General features: G+C 38.9%; 1 protein-coding gene across 4 annotated transcripts in view; it reads left to right on the top strand.

Annotated features, from left to right (window-relative positions):
- CMSS1 (cms1 ribosomal small subunit homolog) overlaps window positions 1-23,028 on the top strand; it is a 382,900-nt gene that overhangs the window by 528 nt on the left and 359,344 nt on the right. The gene's annotated exons all lie outside the window — the stretch shown is intronic.

The following is a 23,028-nucleotide window of genomic DNA, read 5'->3' as shown; positions in this document are numbered from 1 at the left end:
TAGGTTCAGACTGCTTCTGTTCAAATCGCGACTCCAGCCTTTTAATACTGTTTAGCCTCCTTTTCCTCATCTGTAAAAGAAGCGTAATAATGCCAATTTCATAAGGTTGTCGTGAAGATAATACAAATGATGCACTTTAGCACAGTGCTTGGTACATAATATGTGAGCAGTAAATAAAAGCTTTAGTTTTTCTTGCTATCGTTAGCGGCAGCAGCATCATATCATCATCATATCGTTTGGACTTTTAGAGCCTGAAGGAGACTTGGAGATCCGCTTGGATTCACCCATTTGACAGATGAGGAACATGAAACCTAAAGATATCAAATAACATGACAAGTTCACATAGCTAGTTGGTGTCAGAAACGAGAGTGGAATTCAGTTAACACAGTTCAGACAATGTTTATTATGCTACGTGTACCTACTGCCAATGCAGTGAATATTTTATCCTTGAGTAGATAGTGTTAAATAACTCCTCACCACAGGCTGGCCTTGAACTTTTCAAGTCTCATGGCTTAATATACAATTGTTTTTTTAAATCATTCTTCAGAGTCTGCCTCTCTTCTTTACTAGATTCTAAGATTTTTTTATGGTAAAACCAAAGCCTGATTCATGTCTGTAGAGTCCACAGGACCCTGCACATGATTGACAGTTGATACATATTTGCTGCAATCATTAATATTGAAATGTGAGTTGAGAAATAGCCATTGAAAACAACGAACATTGTTTCAATGCTGTACTACAGCATTGTTTCCAGAAGGGCAGGCTTCAGATACAAACAGAGCAGATGGCATTTTTCAAAAGGTTGCCAGTATAATACTTCATTGATTAAACTTCTGACTCTTTTGAGGCTTTGTTTTTAGCAAATGTATGCTTGTGCTTGAAGGCACAAATACCTTTTTTTGCAGGCTGTGGTATTTCACGTTTCCTTTAATAGCCCCTGCCCCCCATAACTGAGGTGTTAAAAACTATATTTTACGGTATGATTCAAGGATAAACGCCAATTAAGAAACAGTCAGAATTTTTTGGAGTGGTGAAGGGGATCTTAATTCTTGGTTCTAGTCCTGTTTCTTGCCCTCACCAGCTATGTGTCTCTCAAGTTAGTCACCCTTTGGAAACAAATTAACATGTATTGAGTATCTACTGTGTGCCAGATGTTTTCGTAAATATGAATTCATTGAATCTTCATAACATTCTTAAAGGGTAAGCGTTTTAATTTAATCTTCATAACATGCCTAAAAGGTAAGCATTACCTTCATATTTAAATGAGAAGCAGAAAAGTTAATTGTTCTTAGGAACACACAGCAAGGGAGAGATCTGGGAAGAGGTTAGTCAAGAGTACCTGACTTTCAAAGTCACACTTTTCCCACTATTACTGTGTGGCTTCTCTGGTCCTCAGTGTCATAGTCTGTGAAGTGAGGGATCCTTAGAGATCATCTTTTTAAGGGTTTTACCAACCAAGAGTTTTAAACGTTGAATCTAGTTAGAATTATAAAGTGCTACAGCCTCTTTCATCTAAGTTGCCAGGATTCCCATCAAGATATGTTGGAGTCCCTAGGATCACCCCACTTCTTAGGTTCCTTCTAGCTGTAAGATTGAGGTTTGAAAATTGCTAACATTAAATTTATCAATGGCCTTTGCTTTGTTAACTGCTTTGAAGATAGGTGAGTGTATAAGCTTCCTTGAGATCTGCTTGATTATTTACCAGTGATTTGTTTAAATAATCTGAATAATGTTTCTAATTCAGAAGAAATCACAGCTGCACCAATTCAGGTTTTCTGATCCTACCTATGTTAATAGAAAAAGATCAGCCTAAAATATGTGAATTATATATTGTTTTGAAAGTCAGAGGAGAAATAGTGCCTTAAGTCAGAGAAAGGAAAGATAGTTGTAGTAATGCCATTACTCCTGTCGTGTGTTACGCTACTTGCCTATAAAAGTAAACATCTTTCCTTATTACCTGTTTCCAGTTAGTGCTTATGGTGGCGAGGTGATGGAGCATTTAGTCATTTATTCGGCAGTCTATATCTATCTACAACAAAGGCTTAACATCTGTGGTTATGAATTCTTGTGCACGTTTTCTAAGAGTAAACTGTACAAACACACAGATGCCCAAACACCGACACACACTGTGTATGATATTTATCCAGCTCTCTATCTATTGTCAAGGAATTGAACTATGTTTTTGCGGTTTTCATGACGTCTTAGATGAGGTATGCAACTCAGAGACCCTTACTAAAGCTCTCGATCTACATATGACCCTTTTTGCATATATCTTATGGCTTTTCAAAACCTGTCGTTTTTCTACAGGCATTCCTTATTTTATTGCACTTCACTTTATTGTGTTTCACAGATACTGCATTTTTTTTTAAACAAGTAAAGGTTTGTCGTGACTCTGCATTGGTTAGCATTTTTTAGCAATAAATTATTTTTTAAGTAAGGTATATACTCTTTTTATATGTAATGCTATTGCACAATTAATAGACTACAGTATAGTAAAACATAACTTTTATATGCACTGGGAAACCAAAAAATTCATGACTTGCTTTATTGTGATACTCACTTTATTGTGTCTGGAACCGAACCTAAGTATCTCCGAGGTATGCCTGTATTAGAATCCTGCATTGTACTGGAGTCCAACATGGTACCTGGCACTTAGTTGGTGTTTGGTAGATATTAACTGAATTAGTGAATGCATTTTACAGGACTTTTGGTGATAGTATACACAGGTAGATATATAATTTCTCATCCAGTCTAGACATTTTTGAGAGCGGAAGGCCATGCTCTTAGAATTTTGCTGGGGCAGTCCACTTGAGATGTCTGGTCACCCTGTTGCTATCATCATTGGTGGTGATTGGAGTCATGGCCCAGGGTAAGACAACTGAGAATTTCCTCTGCTGAGGTGTGTACAGCACAGTATGCCTCAGGCAACAGAGCCTAGGAATCATCTAATGATATCTAATATTTCGTTTCACTTCATTTCACTTATTTCCTTATTCCCTGCCTACCTTAAGAAATTATTTGATAATAATATATAATACTGCATGTATGGTAGTAAACAATACATGCAGTAGAATCATAATTGCAAAACATTAGTGCTAATGCACCAGGTGCAATGCCTGAGATTTCATGTAGTTGACCAAACTGGGCACTTTCTCAGTGTGAAGCTGAATGTTTATTCACGTCATGGTTTTCGTGACTTATGGAGCAGAGCTGAGAGTTTCTGTTGTTGGAAGTGGTCAGTTGGTCATTCACTTACTAAAGAGAACACCGATTGTTTTCACTTTTTATTCCAATAATATGCCTATTAAATTACCAAGTCAAGTGTCCAGTAGGCAGCTGGGTATAGAGTCTGGAGCTCCAGGGTTGGAGCTGGAGATAACGAATTTAGGAATTACCAGCACATATATAGCTTACTTTTTTATATATAAATTTTTGGCTGCGTTGGGTCTTCGTTGCTGCACATGGGCTTTCTCTAGTTGCGGTGAGTAGGGGCTACTCTTCATTGCTGTGCGCAGGCTTCCCATTGTGGTGGCTTCTCTTGCTGTGGAGCACGGGCTCCAGGCGCGTGGGCTTCAGTAGTTGTGGCTTGCGGGCTCTAGAGCACATGCTCAGTAGTTGTGATGCATGGGCTTAGTTGCTCCGCGGCATGTGGGATCTTCCCGTGTCCCCTGCATTGGCAGATGGATTCTTAAACGCTGTGCCACCAGGGAAGTCCCTATAGCTTACTTTTAAAGAGGATGTTTTTAGCAATCTGCAAAACTCTTTGCCTCCACTTCTTTTGAGGAGGGTTTTTCATATGCTCCCCTAGCTTATTCTGAATCTTTGATGCCATCTCTTACCAAGAATCTAACTAGAAAACTGAAGTGTGAAGACACTTCTGTGTGCAGTGCCCGGAAATTGCAGGTAACAATACGAATTTGCATTTGTTAAGTGGTCACTCTGTGCCAGATACTTTTTTGATTGCTTTACATGTACTGGTTCATTTAATCTTTATAAGTATACCATGATGTAGGTACAGTTATCTCCATTTTTTAGATGAGGAAATTGAGGCACCAAGTGGTTTAGTGATTTGCCCAGTGTTATTCAGTTGGTAAGTAGAGAGGCTGAGATTCATAGACAGGCAGTCAGAAACCAGTCTGTGTACTTAAATTTCTCAAAGTTAATTATTCTAATTATCAATGATAAGCATCTCATCTCTAAAATAATAATCCTTTATCAGTTTAAAGAGGCTCATACTTTATAAACCTTTTGTTTAGATACATCATTGTTATCAAATTGTCTATTAACTCTTAGTCTCCCAAAGTGTACTCTTCTAAAGAACGCTGATTACTCTGAGATACAAATAAGCAGGTTGTACCATTGGACTTTGAGAACAATCTCTTCCCAGGAACTCATACTTGGTCCTAGAGCTCAAGGCTCACATACCTGGCTGTCTTCTTGATGTCTATACTTATTTGATGAGAATGTCAAATGGAAATGAGGCCCAACTCCTGAATTTTTCCCCAAATCTGCTTTTTCTCCAGACTTCCCTATCTCAGTAAATTAAATCACCAACTGCCCAATTTCACAAAGGCCTAGGCATGTTCTGATTTATTCATTTATTTAGTTCCTTCACCCTTTACATCTGATCTATCAAGTTTTGTCTCTGCCTCCAAAACATATCCTGAATCTTTTTTCCTTTTTTATTTTTGCTTGTTTGTTTTTTTTTGTTTACGCCATCAGAGCACATGCTGCCATCCTCTTGCCTAAACCTCTGCGGTAAACTTCTAACAGGGCTCCCAATTTCCATCTTGTCCCTCTGTGCTTCAGTCAGCAGACAAATTGATCGATCAGATCACATTCCTGCTTAAACCTGTCACTGGCTTCCCTCCAACACACAGAATAAAACCTAGATTGCTTACCATGGTTGGTATCTGCTGGAACTTACTGACTCCCCTCTAGTTTATGCTGTCCCAGCCACACCAGCCTTCATTGGGTGCCTCAACAGGCCAAGCTCATTCTGTCTTAGCCCTTTGCAATAGCTGTTCCTTTTCCTTTCTGGGCTGTCCTTCTGAATTTTGAATGGTTGGCCTTTTCTTGACATTAAGACCTAAGTTCAAACACACCTAAGTTCCTGTTCAGCAAGTGTAGAGTAGCTATCTACTTACATTATCATGTTGCAGTATTTCTCATCAGAGCACTTATCACCAACTATTATTTTCCTTATTAAATTATTACAGTCTCCCCACACTAATATGTAAGCACCATATGAGCAGAGATTTGTTTATCTTGTTCTTTGCTGTATCCTTTGGGCCTATAGTAGTATCTGGGTACTTAGAAGGCACTCATTAAGGATTTGTTCATTAAGTAATTAATTGTTAATATTTCACAGCCACATCTTGGAGACTTTAATATAGGACTTCTACGTCTAAAGAAGCTTGGTCCACTGGAAGAGTTGTCAAAATCCTGCTTAGGCTTTTGACGGACTTGGCAGATGTTGCTTTTCTTTTTCTAAAAATACATTAGAAATCTGTGTTTTATAACTGTGTTTACTATCATTTTATTCTAACCATATTTGGGTTTAGTTTTGAAATTATATATTTGAAAGAACAGCAGTCTTTTGCTTTGTAAATGAGCTGATAATTCCTACTGGTGACAGCTTTTGTCACCTAGGATCAGTGTGATTGTTCATTTTGTTTGAGATTACTGATGTAAGCATTGTAAATATTTTTGTTGTAATATCATTTTATCCTTAAAAATCACATCACTTTATGCTGAATTCCTTCTGGAAACGGTGAAGTTGGGGAACACCTTGGATTTTTTAAACCTGAATAACTTAAGTTTTGGGGTTTTTTTTTCCTTTTTTCACACCAGAGTTTCCTTTTCTCACATCTATAGGCAGCCATGAGTAGTAGATGTTGTAAAGCATTGCCTCTACATATAAAATTCAGACTTGGAATATTTACAGTAGTTGTTGATAACATACAACAGAGGATCAACTTCAGAGCATGTTGTTTTCAAAATCATTTATTGAACTCTCATGCTTGGCTCTCTTTTAAACATTGTAATGGAGTTAGAGGGAAAAACATAATCTGTTTATGGGCTTTATACATTGATGTGGTTCATCAAAATGCAAATGATATTCTTTTAAGACAGATGCTTAAGGGCAAAAACGGGTAGGATAAATTTTAAAAGGTGAGAAGAAGGAAAGAGGAGAGGGATAGGTGCAACATTTTTGTTCTGTACTTGAAGACTGTGTAACAAAGACCAAGTTTTACTTTACTGTATACAATTTCTATAATTCTTGCAAATGATTAAACAAGTGGTTCTTGACAACAATTATGAACGTTTAAAGGTACAAATTTATACATCTTTCTCTAAATAGCATGTACAGTAGCTCTGCTGTCTTAGAAAATACCAGGAATTTGGAAGGCCTAGAAATAGTTCCATTTCCCCCTCAGATTCAACATTAACACATTACATTATTTTGTGGCACAAATCCTTACTCATCTGATGTTCTTTAGTTGAACACTTTAGGGCTTTCATAGAAGTATACATTTTACTAAATATCTCACAAACAGCTTGAAATATAGTTTCCCCATTTTCATCAACTTTCATAGAATTCTTAATTGCATTCTTAAATTGCTAGCATTGCTTTTAAAAATTAGTTGATTAAGGGGCTTCCCTGGTGGCGCAGTGGTTGAGAGTCTGCCTGCCGATGCAGGGGACACGGGTTCATGCCCCGGTCCGGGAGGATCCCACATGCCGCGGAGCGGCTGGGCCTGTGAGCCACGGCCGCTGGGCCTGCGCGTCCGGAGCCTGTGCTCCGCAGCGGGAGAGGCCGCGGTAGTGAGAGGCCCATGGACCGCAAAAAAAAAAAAAAATTAGTTGATTAAGCTCTTGAGCTCCTTATTAGTCTAGTTCACACTAGACCAGAGGTCAGGATACTTTTTTTGTAAAAGGCCAGGTAGTAAATATTTTAGGCTTTGTTGGCCAATGTCACAGCTACCCAACTCTGCTATTGTAGCATAAGAAATGATCAGATAATAAATATGTAAACAAATGAATGTGGCTGTGTTCCAATAGAACTTTATCTATAGACAATGGTATTTGAATTTCATGTAATTTTCATATCTCACAAAATATTCTTCTTTTGATTTTTTTTTTTCTGTTTAAAGACGTAAAAACTATTCTTAACTTGCAGGACATACAAAAAGACAGTGGGCTGAATTTGGCCTGTGGGGTCTTTACATTTATAGACCCCTGCCCCAGACTCAGTGTCAGACCCCAAGAGTTATGTCACATGTCCTCAAAAGCAGGAATTTGAAACACATCCCAGAGAGAATTACTCCATTACATCAGTTACTCCATTACTCAGTCCAGAATTATCAGTTATGTCTGAGATCAGTCACTTTCCTGTTACAATCAGATACTTTATTCTAAAAAGTTGCAAGGAGATTAGTTCAGAAATCATTGAAGCTAAATAAATGAACAGCTGAGGAAAGACTCCAGCATACAAAATCATACAAAAATTAAAATTTTTGTTACAATTTGAATGTGTTTTTGCTCACTTGGATTTTTATCTGCTTCCTTTTAAAAATTTAACTTAATAAAATCACTATAGAATTATTAGGATAGCTTCTTTTATTTTTATCTTTGGAGGAATCACATTTCTGCAGAAACCGGATTATGTTCAGGAGGCAGAATTCTTTATATTTTGGTTGTGTTATAGGTCAAACACCATTTTGTTGAACTTACCCCAGGTCTAAGTTGTTTATGCATTTTTATTGCATTACATATTGCTTTAAAATAAGCATAGTTTTTGTTAGGATAGATTGTGTTATTTTAAACACTTTTGTCTCAATGGGATTAGAACTGTGTTACCATTTAAAGATAGGTTTCTGCTGCTTTCCATAGAAGTGTAGCTATTTTCCTATCCTTTTTTTAGTTATTTGTACAATATCTTGTCTTTCTTATCTTGCTTGCTCTTGAACTTATGCCAGCTTGGCATGAAAATGTACTTTAGGGAGTCTCTTAACATAGCAGAAAACAATTTTGAAACCTCTAACGTAAAATATATTTTGTGTTCATCTTCAAGGTAAAACATTCCCAGGGTATTGAGTCTTTCTAGTACTGTTGGTGCTTGTTTTTCCTGCTTTGTTTCATGGTTTTCTTCAGTCTATTTGGGTTCCACCCTAGGAGGTTCAGTGTTTTTCCTTTGCATTAGCATAATTATCAGTGCAGCATATCTGCTTTTCCTGACCCTATCATATACCATTGCGATCTCTTAGCACCTTTTCTCACTTATGTCTTGACTGAATGGCCCTTCTCTCCCTCATTCACTCATTTCTCTGTTCGCTGAATATTACCTGTTAATGTCAGGCATAGCCCTAAGCCCCCTACACATTTTCCCACTGCACCATCCACCCGTTACTGCCCTGCACTTCCTTCTGAACTGTCTCTCTTGTATCATTTTCTTGTCAGAGGGTCATCATCTTTTTTTGTAGTCCACTCCTTCCATTCTCTTACTGCTTTCATTTAACTTAGACTTTTCCACTTCGGGTTTTTAATTCACCCAACCTCCTCACCTTCTCCCTGTGCCATTTCCTGATCATCCCTCTCTTTGGCTTGTATAGCTCAATGCTCCCCAGGATACCAGCTCCTTCTCCTCCTCCTTGAAATTGAAGTGGGTCCCAGGGACATTTGTATAGTGACATCAATGCATTGAATTGGGCTTGGCTGGATGAATGCGAAGAATGGCAGTTCCTTTGCTCCTGCTCTGCTGACTTCATCCCAGGACAGCCAGCTAAAGCACTGTCCTTAACCAGAAGGATTTCCTCCAGGATCATGCATCCAGTTCTTAGTGCCGAATCACAGAAAACCTTGGGTCGTGCTCTTCGTAGAATGTATTTATTTTTTCTGACTGAAGTTTTGTGAGATACAACTGTCTCCCATGTCAAAAATGCCTTATTTGTCTTAAAATATCATTGTGTTACTCTATCCACACTAAATTACAGATACATGTGTCCCTTGATTCAGTGAGTTTTTAGTGTGAAGAAAAGAACTACTTTAGTTTACTGCCAGGGAACTGAGCCCCGCCTTGTAGATGACTGGTTGAATTCAGTTTTTGTAGTTGACGTACTCATGGATGATGAGAACTGGGAGGGACCTGAAGAATTATTCAGCTTTTCTGTTTTACATACTAGAAACTCAAGGCTTAGACTAATGAACACCAAGCTCAGTGTCAAATGAGTGAAAAACTGGAATTGGAATTTGAGTCTCCTGATCCCAAGCTTTTTTTTGAACCAACTGAGTTTTCAATAGTGTTGATTCAGATGTGATTAAAGAATGTCCATTGAGATGATAAATTGTCTTTTTTTTTAAACATCCAAGACCGTGATTCATATCTCCCTAAAAGATCTTAGTATTAGTGACCTTTGACTCTCAGATGTCCTGATTACTATAGAAAGCAATGATACTAATCTAAAATGGTTTGCTTTACAAGCCTAGCAGTGAGATTCCATGGCCTGTATATACAGGAGGGGCAACTTACTAGGGAAAGTGGGACAGAAGACTACGTGCCAGCAGCCAAGTGTGCACACTACACCAGCATTTATCAGGTAGGCCACACAAAGGACGTGTTCGGCTGTTACTCATTTTTGTTGTTCCTTTCTTCCTTGTAACTAAGAAGTACCACTTGTTTTTTTCCTCCTGGTCATAAAGAAGTCATATTTTTAGAACTTAAAGTATGATTTTAATTGTCCTGCCATTTTGATGGAAATAATCTGACTTTCTTGAAGCAGATTAGGAATCCTTGATACCACATCTTCTTGGCAAAGTTCTGTGGAATGAATTACTTCTGGGTTCACCAGAAAACTTTTGAACTGTTCTAATGAATTCAGTCCTATTCCTGGCTAATGATAGTCCAACTTTGGGTTGGATTACAAGTAGGATGATGAGTTGGGAGGATTTGGGGTGTGTGTCTGGGCCTGTGATTGTGTGTATATGCATATACATATATAGTTAAAGTAATTGCAGATGTCCTGCTCTTTCAGGATGATATTCACCAGGTCCAGCAACCTGTGAATGAACCAACCGTCTGTCTGTTTGCTGTTTCACCATTTCCCGGAGAGACGGCCCTTCATCTTTGTCCTTCCATACTAGTAACACCGGCTTTCCAGATATTTCTGTAGGTGAATGTATCCAGGCAGTACATTTGCATGACTTACCTTTTCCCTCCCATGTGGAGGAAGGTATTAGAGGTGACAGTCCTTATGATGTGTAGCTTCCCACAGCCAGTCTTATCCATAGGCCCTGGGAGAACTTTAGGGGAAAGCTTAGCAATGCCTGTAGATTTTGGTTTAGGGATCCGTGTTGGGATTCTCTGCTTGCATACCTCCTTGATCTTGAATTAAACAGAAAAACAGAAGGTGGTTAATGGTACAGTTGGTGGAGAAACAGACATGTTCGGGACAAAGAGTCAGCTTGGAGATTTTGGCTTCTTTGAAAACACTAGGTTCTAGGGACACATCAGACTGTCAGGTTGAAGAAAGAAAATTCAGTTAAACAATTCTGCCAACATGAGTTAAGTGTGTGCTGTGTGCAAGGCCTTCTAGTGTAGATAATGTTAGATACAAAGATAAATAGGTCATGTTTCTTGCTTTTTGGCAATCATAGCGTAGTGAGAGATAAACAAGAAAAGTGTCCCAAATTCATCTCAAAGGGTAATGAGATTGCCAGAGAAAGGTTAATTTCAACTGAGGGATCTAAGAGAGCTTTGCTGAGAAAGTAACATTTGTCTTGGGCCTCCAAAGACTTTTAGGATTTTTAACAGCAGGAATGGGAGAGCATTCCAGAGTAAAGGAATACTTTTGGCAGTGTCCCTGGGGTAGGAAGTTGGATACAGTTGAGAAATGGAATGACTTCAAATTAGGTTGTATTTGAGAAGCAGAATGGGAATGTAGACTGGGGCTAGATAGGGAAAATTGTACCTGATTCTATAGACAGTGTGTGTGTAGTAGGGGGATAGTAAGGACTTAGGTTGGGGGGGAGGCACATTATGGAGGTAGAATTGTATTAATATTTGTCCACAGTTAGCCTATGAGGGTTGAGAGAGGAATCACAGATAGGTTGAGTGATCTGGACTGGGAAAGTGGGCTGTAGAGTGTGAAAGAGTAAAGACTTGATTTACTTCATATTTGCTTAGAAATATACTCTTATTTTCATTTATTTAGGAAAAATATTCTTGGGTAAGAATACTTGTTGGTAAAGAGATGGGAAAAGGTCTCAGCTAACTGTAATTCTCATTATAATCCACGATGATGATGATGATGATGATGATGATGATGATGATGATGATGATTTCCCCCTCTTTTGCTGGATCGTCCTTTCCTTGCTGTGAGCTCAAAAATAGAAATCTTTTAAAAATGCAGTGTAGTTTTCATCATAGCTTCTAATACTGTTCTTGTGGAAACCCTTCTTATATTGTTTTTCATTCTATAGAAATTTGTTTCCACATTTTTTTTGTACTGATAAAGTACAGTAAAGCCCCTTGGTCTCTTTATGTAAACATTCACTTATTTTAAATGCCCCCTAACTATTATAGCAATCATATTTAGATTTTCAAATAAACACTACACAGAATTGGCTAAAAAATGTGAGTCCTTCAATAAAGGATAGACTATATGGGGAATATGCTTTCTTTTGGTACAGTCTTCTCTATGCCTAGGCACTAGGAGCGTTTTAGGCTTTAGTGTTCTTACTGACTTTTTTTTGTGGTACGCGGGCCTCTCACTGTTGTGGCCTCTCCCGCACAGGCTCAGCGGCCATGGCTCACGGGCCCAGCCGCTCCGCAGCATGTGGGATCTTCCCGGACAGGGGCACGAACCCGTGTCCCCTGCATCGGCAGGCGGACTCTCAACCACTGTGCCACCAGGGAAGCCCTGATATTTTTTTTTTATACTTAATCCTAAACATAGCAAATGAGATACTGATACTCTGATATTATTCTCCTGCCAGGAAATAATCAGAGATGTAGGCAAGGCTCTTTGTTTTAGCATTATTTATAACAATGAAAACTGGACACAGTTTAAGGCTCTAACAGTCAGGATAGAGTAAATGAATTACACTATAATCACATGAAAATATCATGCTGTCTTTAAACAATTATGCTTTTCAAGATATGGGAAAGTATTTATTCAGAAATGTTAAAAGCAGGATTTAAAACTATATACATACTTTATGTATATTTGAAGAGAAAATACTAGGAGAAAATATACCAGTGCTATCAGTGTTTAACTCTGGGTAATGGAGTAATAGTGCTTTTTATTTTTCTTATATCTTCTATATTCTCCACATTTTCTAAAATAAGTATACAATTTAAAAAAGCAACACTAAGTTACATTAAGGCATAAAAAAGGAAGGAAATACTTCACAGATCAGGACATTTCTATGAACATCTGCGTATTGTGCAAACCATGAATAAGTAGCAGCTGCACTTGAAATCATAATTCAAGTCAGCTGATCTTGTAACCACAGCATTAATAATAGCCTTTACAAGATAGGTTTCAGTGATGTCCTTTAACTTTGTCAGGCTTTAGACTGGTTGTCCTATTTAGTGTACAAAAACCTATGATGGGATCCTACTTAAATTGTAGATTCCTGGGCCTTACCTCTAGAAACTGTAATTCATTTGTCTATGAATGCACCCAGGAATTCACATTTTTAATAAACCCTCAGGGTGGTTTATCTGATACAGGTGGTCAGCCTGACATACTTTGATAAACACTGCCATAGTTGAAGCTCATTTAGATGTAAGCTTTAAGGTCTTTCTAACCCAGAACTCTGACCTGCCTGGGTATGGGAGGTTCAACACTGTGGAAGGCCAGGGTTTCATGGCCCAGTGGTCCTAGATGCTCATCAGAACCACCTGTGGGGCTTTTAAAACACTGCGATGCCCAGATCCCATCTCAGAATCTACTGACTCAGATTGTCTAGGAATGTGGTATGAGTACCACAGGTTATTCAGAACTGAAATCTGTCCAGTAAACTAATTGATATGGAACACAATATTGATGGGGCTTTTTTCTTATAAGCTATACTGATATGTGTTGGTGAAGACAGTATGGCTTGGAATGGTGGTCATTGGTAGGGTCAGCTGCCTGAAAGTTATTGGGCTCCCATTGTTTCTACACCATTGATGGCTGCAAGTTGATTTTGCTTTTCTTGATAACTCTTGATGTCACTACATAGTTTTTACCTCTAGATGGCAGCAAAGGCTAGTTATATTATTAGGACAACTCTAAATGTCATTCTCAAATCTTTGGAAAAAAATGATGCTATTTTTGTTTTCTTCTATGAATTTTATACTTGGACATGTTTCAGTAAATGAGGTATAGAGCTTTAAAATGTGTCATCTCTTGGATCATTTTTTAGAACACTATGTCAAATAGCTCCAAGAAAGTTTTATCCAAATTTGGAGTGCATATTGCAAGAGGAATCCGTGCATATGCCTCTTTTAAGACCACACAGTGAATGTTCTACTCAAGAGTTGGAGGCTCCTGGGTTTCATCAGAAAGCAGATGTCTTGGAGGAGATTAAGCATGTTGGAAAGCTCATTCATAGAAGAAAAGTTTTTTGGGGTTTTGTTTTGTTTTGTTTTTAATGTTTAACTCAGTTCAACATGGAGATTGGGATTTGGAATGGATTACAGGTCTGAAAGATGATGAGTTTATTGAGGCAAAGGCCTTGCTTTTATTTAGGGAACAATAGAGAGAAAAGGAGTATTCATTAAATTCTTTAAATGTTGGCTTGTTTGGTCTATAGGTTCTTAAAAGAAGCGGAGCTATCTATGAGACTCTGTGGTTATAGCAAGTCATTAGATGTCAGTGAGCCTTAGTGACCAAAAGAATTATAGAGAGATGAAAATGTTTTATTCAAAATCTTAATTCTATAACCCAGTTTCTACTTGATCCTTGTGCTCCTTCATGTTATCATGGAGGGCAAACATCAGAACAATAACAGCATTTAATGAGGAAGCTGTCAGATCCTAGTTATACAGTTGGAGTCAGGATGTTTCCTTTTCTCTAAATGAGATTAATTTTGTAAGTGCTTTGAACCTTTTTGGAGATGTATTGGCAACATATTGTGTAAGAAAGCTGTGTTCCCTCAGGAATGTTCCTGACTCCAGGGACTGCAGGGCCTCTCATTACACCTTTAGCTCTAGGGGTCGAAAGGCTCAAGGCTCCCAAAGACGGTGGGTCATTTTCATTTGTGGTCATTGGGGTGGTGCAGGGAGGGGGCGGATTCAGGGCTGCCTGACTCCCTTAGGGACCCAGCTGTGGAATGCTTGGTCAAGGCCGTGTGTTATCAGAATAGCAGTGCTTTGTATTTTTGTTTTTCTCTGTTTAATGGGAAAGTACATAAGTAATGATGATGGATATGGTGATGAAAAGGAGGAAATGCTAAATTGAGAAAAAAAACCTTTGAAATATTATTGTCTTCTTTTGTCTTTTATATTGTTTGGTAAATCACTGCTAATTTATTAATTTTTTTATTTTTTTAAAGGAAACAACAGGTAATGAATCTGGCAGATAGCCTAGAGTTTCATATGCTGCTTTGGCTTCTTTCTCTTGATCTTCTCAGAACTTCCTCATTATACAATAAAACTTTATCACTAAAGATTTTACAGTTTTATATGGCAGGGGGTCCTTCAAAAGGAAACTCTGTAGTTTCATTAGCTTATTCTCACTAACCTCTTGTGAGAGAATATTTGGTTTTAAATAGAGCTACAGTGCTATGATTTGTATTTAAGAGTTGTCCAGTTTCTGAGGTGAAGGCTAGAGGAAATTGATATTTTATAATGTAACATGGTTTGTGGTTGTACCTAGTCACCTCCCAATCTCTCTGTAGTAATTACACCATGGGCAGTGAGGGCAATCCAAGAATAAGCATTGAAATACAGTTTTCAAAAATCCTTCCTAACCTAGTTGCTTCCATTTTGTGCCCAGGCACATAGCATCACATGTAGAAATAGAATGTTAAAACATATTAATCTTGAACGGTTTTGTTTATTCCCTTTCTTTTTATTCATCTGTCAGGTTTTTCACCTCAGTTTTTTTTCTTCTTCTGTTTTGGTACCCACTCCTCTCTTTCTCATTCCCTCATTTGCACCCATGTAATTTTTAAAAATCATTCGCCAGCTTATATTTTGCAACAGCTTTGGATTAGTGGCTAGAGCACTGGCTATGGAGCCAGATAGACCCGGGTGGGTCCCCATTCTGGTTCTGGCACCACCTAGCTGTGTGTCCTTGAGCAAGCCAGTTAGCCTGTCCAGACCTTAGTTTCCTCATCTGTAACCCTTATTTGGGGATTAGACTGCCTACTTGCAAGTTCCTTAGTTGGTAGAGATATTGTGTAGAAAAGTCCCGGGCACATCTGAAGTGTCAGGTCTGTGTTTGTTGTTACTAATGTCAACATTATTATCTTTGTCTTTTTCCTTATATCTGTTCTTAAGGTGCTTATTTCTTGATCGTAATCATAACTTATCTTCTTGTTTATTTTACCTTTCTTGTTTTTCTGCTTTATCCCTTGTTCTCCCATCTCTCCAATTAATTATTGGAGACATGTTGCTAAGCATAGCAGTTGCGGCAGCTGACCAAGCAGTGTCAATTACTGGGCTGTGTTTCTAACCACCTCTGGCCCAGAAAAGTATCTTCACATCCTTTTCCCTCCTTATCCTACTTAGTCTATTCATTGTCTTTCTGTTTTAGAGTTCACTTGAAAACATTTTTTTTCTAGTCTTTCCTGTCTTTTTCTATCTTTTAATTATTCAAAAAACAATGCAGTTATACCAACTATAAAGCCCTTTGACCTTGACATTCAATGATTCTATGAAAAGAACAAATGCGAGCCAACTGTGGCCACCAGGTATGTTGTTAGACCTGCGCACCTTTGTTGAGCACCTATTACCAGCCGTATTTAAGTCCTGGATAAGGTAGGACAGTGGTTCTTAAACTTCATAAGCCTAAGAATGACCCAGGCAGCTTGTTAAGATGCAGATTCCCTGAACTAGATTTCATAGGTGTGGGTATGTAGAAATCTGTGGAGTCCTTGGTAATTCTGATAAATGTGATCAGTGACTGCATTTTGAGAAACATTGATATAAGAGTTTCAAAACTAAATGACAGCTGATTCTTGCTCTCAAGAGATTATAGTATAGGAGGGGTAACAAACGATTATAATGAGGCAAAATGAAGTGCTGTAATAAAAGTACAAACAGAAGTGTTTTGGAAACTCAGAGGAAGATTGAGAAAAATAAAGAGATTTCTAGAGGAATTGGCACTTGAGGTAGGAGTAAGATTTCAATACAAGGGACAAAGAGAGAAGAGCATTACTGCCCTAGGAACAGCATGAGTAAAGGTATAGGGCTAGAAGCCCTGCTAGTGTGTGAGAGGTTGGTGAGTACTGTGTCCTGGTGAGGGTGCAGATTATGTCCAGGGTTTCAAAAGGAGATGAGGTGGGAGGTGGAGGTCTGATAGAAGGTTTGGATTTGGGGCACTCGGTAATGTAAGTGCTAAGTAAGTGCTGCTTTTAGGGGAGGCACTGAAGAATTGCCATGATCAGGACAGTGTTGTAGAAGGATCACCAGCAATACAAGTGAAGGTTGGATTAGAGGTGAGGGATTATAGATGCTACTATTTTACAGTAGCATCTGTACTGAGGTGTGGATTTGGGGAGTACTAGCACAAATAAAAGGGGGAGGGCAGAGGAAGAAATACCGGGGCAGAGTGGCTGACTGGATTTGGGGGATGAGACGAGAAGTGGAGAATGGGACCCAGATTTTGACCCTGGGTGACAGAGAAGGTGCTGGACCATCACCAGAAGTGAGACAAAGCAATCCAAAGAGCAATCCAAGAGTGACAGTGCACTGGGGTGGGGGCACATGCCAAGTGTGAAGTGTAGTTGGACCTTCCACACATGGAACTGTTTGGTAGGCACTGAAAACTTGGAATTGTTGCTTTGAGAATCATCATAGAAAAGTTCTTGATACCATTCAAGTAGCTGAGACAGCCCAGGGAGAAAACGTAATTCCTCCTCATCTGCCCCTTTTTTCTTCTCCCACCATGGGTACTTCTATATCCTTTTCCCAGAGCCTGAGAGGTGAGTTTTGTTGGGCCCTATCCTGTGCCCACATTCCCTCTACAAGGCTGCCTATCTTAATAACTGATAAGAGTGTAACTAGTTCTGAGAGCAGCCCTCTGAGGAGGCATTTCTTTCCAGTACTTGAACAATGCACAGTGATTGAACCATTTTCCAGGCACTGATTGGCTAGCTGGGGGGAAAGAAATTCTGCCTCTCTCCTGCAGTGACCAGGCTGTCCCCTGGGCCATTGTGTCTGGGCTGAACAGATTACATAAACTCACACTCTGTAGGGGGATCTGCCACTCCTTAGCACAGGGGCGATCAGTAATTACAGGATGGTCCCCGTATAGCACATTTCCTTCCTCATTGGTAGTCTGAGAATGCCTGGAATAGGGCCATAGTTGATAGGATGACCTAAAAAAATAGTAGTAGTTGTCCATTGTTCTCCCTAATCCTCTTATTACCCTTCTTAGAAGCTGAAGTCAGCGGCTCTGGCAGCATTTATATTTTCCGAAATTTTTGTAATAAATATGTACTATTGTTATAATCAGAATAAAAAGTTTTATATAAAAAAATTGTGCTGCTTATGTCTGTCACTATGAGAGATATTATCCTTCTCAGAGTAATCCCCGCTGCCCTGAAGGGACTGCCAGGTGTTTAAATGTTTCTTATGTTATGGACTCTTTGGGGATCTATTGCAGTTTTTAGTTAACTCCTCTTTCTATAAAATGATACTTTTCTGAGGCCTCAAAACTGACTGATATCAGTGAATTCAGGCAAGAACACAATTAAAAGGCAAAGAACAGAAAAGGAATAGCTCTTTTTTTTTTTAAAGAGAAGGGAAAAAAACAGCCAACTCTCTAACGGTAAAGGATAGTAATTCTTGAGGAATTGCTTTGACTGGCCGCATTGAAGCCGGTTTTTATACGCACTTAATTGTTATGAGAGATAATTGGAGACCAATTTGAAGATTTTCCTCTAAAATGGCAATTTTATTTGTGATGCTCCCTTGGTTTACAGTCATTTAATCCTGAACTGGAAGCAGAATTTAGAGACTGACAAGGATGAACCCTAACATTTCTCCCTCTGAGCTCAAAAAATATACAATGCTTTTTTTTTTTTTTTTTTTTTTAGTGATTTTGGGACCATAAGTCTTTCCTTATAAGTCATGATGTTGCTTGAGAAATGGAAACCCTGAATTATGGTATACCATCCCAGGAAGATTTTCAAGGGTTCTGCAAAGGCAGAAGTTCCACCACCTCTGGGCTAAGCTGGTGGTGCTTGTCTTTTTGATGGCTAAACCTTGATCCCTAAATTGCCTTTTCTGGAGGTTTTTGATCACTGTCAGGACTGTCAAGGTGGCCACCTACTTATAAGCTTTGATGTGCATGCTTGTGATGCTGTTTCTATGGGTCATTTTCACTTACTTCTGATGCTTTTCACTCCAGCCATCTCTGAGGCCGATCAGGTACCTCTGTTCTTCACATGTTGATAGCCTGTCCAAACTCATTCTTCATGCCTAGAATTTGTGCCTTTGCTCATAGACTCCTGCTTTAGGATAGAGTGGACTTGGACTGCAGCTTTAGTGCTCGCTGACAATGAGGACTTGTACCTCTCCTTGGTCTTGCTTTCTTCCGTCTCTTATCCACTGCACCATCCCCAGGTGAATCTTCCCCATGCCTGCTCATTTGTGTGGGGCTTGGCCTTTCAGTTAACCTAACAGTGGCCTGGAGACGGGAGGAGTTGAAAGGGGAGGCAGATTGACACTCTCGTCTGTGGTGATCATGGTAGGCTTCAGAAGAAGTAAGGCTTGAGCCAGACCTTTCAGTGTAGATCACTTGATGAGAGAAGAGAAATCTGTCCAGGTAAAGCAATGGGGAGGAGGCATACGTAGGGGTGTTCCGAGTGTTCTGGCCAAAGTGGCAGGCTTCTGAGGCAGAGCGCAGGCAGGTAATGTTAGGCGCCCTGTCTGTGTCCCTGGGCAGTGGAGAGCATTAGGTACAATTTATTTTGCTCCCCTCCTTGCACTGAGGTAACTTCTCAGTATGTTGCCATGGGACAATGGAATTAGACCTGTGTTCATGTCTCTTTTTTGTCATACAAACAGAGCCACCTGGAACAATTTTCTTTACCTCTCAGAATTTAAATTTTTTTAATCTTTAAAATTGTGATGATACCCACTTTATAGGGTTATTATGAAATAAAATAACAGTGTATAAAGGATTAGTTTTCTCTTATCTCACTGCCCAGAAACCTTTGAGGACAGAGTGCTCCCTAGCACGGTATTAATGGCCCTTTGTGGTCTGACAATACGTGCCCTTTGCACCTTACCCCTGCCCCAGCTATCTCAACATCAGCCACACTGCATTGCTCACTGTTCCTTGAATGCTGGTTTTCTGCTCTCCTGCCTGCCTCCATACCTCTGCACTGAGCATCTCCTGGAAAGCCTTTTGTCTTCTCTCTATCCCAAGTTTTCCTCCTCTCCCAGCCCACCACCCCTCCTCCGGTCAAATCTTATCTGTTTCTGAAACCTGACCCCTGAACCCTGCCCAGAGTAATCTGCTCCTCCTCCAAACTCCTATAAGTGCTTTGCTATCTATAGAATTCCTTTCTGTGTTGTGCTCTTAATTACCTTTTAAGGTAGTCCTCAACTCCTGCCTTAGATTCTAAATCTTAACACCTGCATAGCTGTCCTGCACAACAATGAGTAATATTAGGTGCTTCATAAATATTTGTGGGTTCATTCTGTAGGTGATTTGTCGAGGAATGAATAGAGCTTGACAATTGTGCCTGTGGTGGTTATAAGCTAATACAAATGGGATTGAAACTCCTCAGAGAGGACTCTTTGAAAGGTCTAAACAGTAAAGGGTTATTTCTTAAGTTCTTGGGAATCCTGGTGAAACCCATTTTTCCCCCATTAAGGCAAAGTTGGTTGTTTGTCTAGATCTCTTGTTTATTTCTCCCAAAGGCATGTGAGAAATGGAAAGCTCATCTAAAAACACTGGTTTATAGTATGGTATCTTTGAAAGAGACAGAGGTACAAGGTAGTAATACAAATATAAATGTTCAAATATGCACGTGCTCTGGGCCAATCTGTCAAGTTAGTGGAAACAAGCCTTATGCAATGAAACTCTTCAGTGCAGGTTTTTAAATTTGTTTTGAGGCTTATATTTAGTCAGATTCAAGATTCTCATCTCTACATACCAGACAGAAGCTCTTGAAGGACAGTGAATCTTTTGTCTCCTTAATAGCCACCCAATTCAGTTTGTCACGATCAGTGGATTGATCAGTTGTGTCCATGTGCTTTGAAGAGAAGACACTGCATGCTGAGACACTGTGCATGTCACAGAGACAGGAGTGCTATGTAAGTTAGTAAACCCACTCCACCCTTCCAGGGACCTAAAGAATGGCAGAGAGTGAGACAGCCTTTGTAGGTCTGTAGGGCCTATTGTTGGTTATCCAAAGATGTCTAACCTTTAAAAAAGCAAAACTAAACTAATAGGCAAAAAAAAAAAAAAAAGGTCTCTTTCAGGTAACCTTACAAAAATATCATACAGAACCATTTGGCTATGCAGGAAAAAGGAACTCACTAAAATAAAACTAATTTCAGGCTTTCAAAAAATTATCTCAAATAATTAGATAACTTTTATTTCTCTTGACCAATAATTTTGTGAAAAAATAAGTGAAATTTTAAAATGAGGCCACAAGAGGATTATCTCTAGGATTGTTGACTGCAGTGCTAAAGGTTAGCCCAGATTACATTTTTATGGCACCATTCTAAGTGTTGTAAAACCTGGTGTCCTGATAGAATATTGACAGATTTGTATGTGTTGCCATATGAACAGTGTTAATTCATTATCAAATTATAAAGTACTTAGGAGTGTGTTGGCCAGTTAACTTGCTGGACTCCCTAAGGATTCCTTACCCTACAGCGTTGCCTTTGGGGGCTGCCTGCTCTGACATATTTGACTGCACAGTGGAAGGATCCATCTGTTGGAAAGGAAAGTTTAATCTAAATGAAAATGAATTTTAAGGGGGTTTAAGGTTTGGGGATTTTATTGAACCTCTTATCTTCCTTGTTCTTGCATTTGCTTCACTGTGGCCCAAGGTGAATGGAGTCCTTTGTTTTGGCTCATCCAAACTGCTCTCTTTAATGTGTGTTCTGGACCATTCCCAAGAAATGCTGTAGGGTTTATGTTGAGGGCCTGGGATCTGAGGGAGAGACAGAGCTTGTAGGTGTCAGACAGCCTGCTACTGCTGAGTTAATTATTCAGGCATCTATGCTTTGCTACAGTTATAAAACTGGGAAACATCCCACCTATAAAATAGTAGATTTTATTGAGCTTTTCTCTTGAATAAAAAAAAAACCCTGGAGACTAAGCCTTCTGTTTGTCATGCTAGCCACTAGAGGGTGGAATAGGCACGCTTCCTGAGACAGGTGTAATTCATTCTGATAGAGCAAGACTAGAGTCAGAACATATTTGCTAGTGTTTATCAGTATAGAAATTCCTAAAACAATGGAATTCCTTCTTTAGGTACGTACTAATCAGCAGAGGAACTTGTTAAAAAATGCAGCTTCCGGGGCCCTACGCTCAGAGATTGTGACTTTTGATAGCTCTGGGTGGGGCATCAGGGGATTCTCATACATGTGTTTTGGATTTTACTTTCAGAAACATTGATCCTAACGTTTCGGGCATGCATTATTCCCTGATTATCTTTTCTCTTAGGATTGCAAAGTAAAATGATTATTTTGGAGGAGGAAACAATAACAGAAACCAAAATGTAGGGAAACTGTACTGTTATTAAAGCTCTTTTCCTGCCTTTGTCTAACACGTTTCAAAGGAGACTCACTTCGTAAAGAATTGGAATCAAAAAAGCTATTAAAAATATGTTTTTGTGTGGAGTTATATTTTAGTCAATAAAGATCACAGAATGCTTAGGCTACAAGTCTAAGAATTTTAAATTAATTACCCCTTTTATGGCCATCTCACAGTGCAACTTAATTTATACTTTGGGCGTCATGAAGACCCCATGCCTAGTGTCTTGGCATTGTGAAATGTAGTTGTAGAAACCTTCTAGGTAGAGTTTATATAATCCTGTCATCATCTTATAGAGACTTTCCTTTGTGTGTAAAGATCTAACTATAGTAATGCACATTGTCCTTCTGGAAGGGGTGACCCAGAGAGCAGTGGCATCCTTGGGAAAGCTTTGCAAATGCTCTTAAAAGGGAAGAAGAATGTGGTAAAATCATTCAAATCTGTGATAGAATGCTGCAGCTCAAAAAGTTAAAGGGATAGGGGGACTGAGTAAAATGAATCTTGGTTCTGAAGCTGGGACTTCAGATGAAATGAAATGAAAGGAAGGTATTTTTTCAGATGTTTATAGAAACAGTCTTGTCTTCTGTGAGCCTCTCAAAGGCTTTCTTTTCTTCAGGAATACAACCCTCCACTTTCACATATCTCATATGAAGATTTTCCAGTGTCACTTCCTCTCTCCTTCCTAGTTTTCAAGGTTCTTCCATGATTTTATGTGAATGAAAAAGAAAATTCTGTAACCTCCCAAACACACATGCACACGTGCGTGCACACACGCAGTTATAAAAAATTATTTTTGAAATTAAAGGCCAAAAATCTAGGATGTGTCATTCTTTGTATGATTTTATGGAAAAGGGAAGGTACTTTTTTCAGAGATGATACTCTCTTTACCATAAACTTTAATTAGTAGCACTTTTAGTAATCTATATATGTTATTAATATGACAGCGTTCCTAAATTTTGATGTGGATATGAGTCATTACACTGAAGTAGTCCTAGTAGAGGAACCTCTAAAAGAGGTTCAGTTCCTTGAAAGTCCAGTAAATTTCCAATAATGTTAATTACTTGGGAAGCCTATTTATAGTTAATATCTG

Source organism: Lagenorhynchus albirostris, chromosome 5 (assembly GCF_949774975.1).
Source record: "Lagenorhynchus albirostris chromosome 5, mLagAlb1.1, whole genome shotgun sequence".
NCBI lineage: Eukaryota > Metazoa > Chordata > Mammalia > Artiodactyla > Delphinidae > Lagenorhynchus > Lagenorhynchus albirostris.
Note: the sequence above shows the minus strand (reverse complement) of the source record. Positions and strands in the feature narration are given on the sequence as shown.